Source organism: Condylura cristata, unplaced genomic scaffold (assembly GCF_000260355.1).
Source record: "Condylura cristata isolate star-nosed mole 26May11 unplaced genomic scaffold, ConCri1.0 scaffold00003, whole genome shotgun sequence".
NCBI classification, from domain to species: Eukaryota; Metazoa; Chordata; class Mammalia; order Eulipotyphla; family Talpidae; genus Condylura; species Condylura cristata.
Genome location: NW_004567104.1, coordinates 47,654,208 through 47,655,649, shown reverse-complemented (window position 1 = coordinate 47,655,649; position 1,442 = coordinate 47,654,208). Strand labels below are relative to the sequence as shown.

The window sequence follows — 1,442 nt, the reverse complement described above, 5'->3', positions numbered from 1 at the left end:
ATTTTACCAGTTGAACACTTGAATCTTTTCCCCCTGATGCTTTTGGCACAGATGGTAGCTTTAGACTACATCATAAAATATTACATACAGTTCTTGCACTCTCATCTTATGTCTCTTAGTTTTTTAAACACCTCTTTGAAACTCAAGTTCTTTAAGTGAAAAAATAAAAAAGGGTTGTTTTGCATTATCTCCAAGAACCCTTCTAGTTCCAACGTTCCATGATTCTGTTATAAAAGAAATACTTGCTAATTGCACTCTCATTTTAATACCCATGATCCAGAATGAGTGAGACATGAACTATATTGAGTATGATTTCCAGTTGTCCTTTTGAAGTACTGACAATACTCCTCTTTGGTAATCTGTAAGGCATTAGTTTTAATTTAAATTTAAATTTAAATTTTCCTACTATCACTTTTATTGTGAAGGAAGGTACCTGGTACCTCAGGAGCAAGATGTAAGCAGGCAAGAGGCGAACGAGCTCCAAAGAAGGGAATGGGTGGGTCGGACCCGGTGTGTGGACTTAGCAGCAGATACTGGCACTGGTTCTCTCTATTAGATGCGGAGCTAGTGGACACCTGGGGTCTCTGTTTCACAGTCACACTGGTAATACACCTTTGCTTTTTCATGAGTCACAGAATTCCAACTTCCAGAGAATACTATCCTAATCGCTGGCAGTTTCCAACCCCAGAACTGTGTAATTTGGGGATAATTTTTATTTTATCTTACTTTTAGCTCCAGAGATCTCAGGTATACATAGTGCACCATTTTTTACTCTCAGTGGTCAACAAGTTAGAGGAATGAGACCTCTTTGAGACATACATTATTTGAAATTATGTCTCTTAGTTTTTTAAACACCTCTTTGAAACTCAAGTTCTTTAAGTGAAAAAATAAAAAAGGGTTGTTTTGCATTATCTCCAAGAACCCTTCTAGTTCCAACGTTCCATGATTCTGTTATAAAAGAAATACTTGCTAATTGCACTCTCATTTTAATACCCATGATCCAGAATGAGTGAGACATGAACTATATTGAGTATGATTTCCAGTTTCCCAAAAGTGAGAACCAAGGAGAAGCAAAGAAAAAGTTATGATTTGCTGCTGATCACAGCAATCTTTTGGGGCCACAGAAAATATGAGAACAACGGAAGAAACATAACATAGGAGATCGTTTCTTGGATACATTTTCCTTCCATTAGACTGCAAAGTCAGAACCTTCTAAAAATGGTTCCAGTATCAACCCATGAGGATGATTCATTGAAATGCACACTAAATCTTGATGACTATTGAAAAATATTATTTATGGAGCTTCTTTTTAACATGATAAGAATGCATATTGAAATAGAACGTTGTATTTGATAGAGATTTAAGTAGAATTGTTCTAATTAAAAACTTATGTAAGACAAAATGTCTCTAATAGATTATGTCTTTTCTGGAGGGATTCTCAA

The 1,442-nt window shown here is 35.6% G+C and overlaps 1 pseudogene; it reads right to left on the bottom strand.

Annotated features, from left to right (window-relative positions):
* LOC101634522 overlaps positions 1 to 626 on the bottom strand; it is a 10,591-nt pseudogene extending 9,965 nt beyond the window's left edge.
* Between the last annotated feature and the right edge of the window lie 816 nt (positions 627 to 1,442).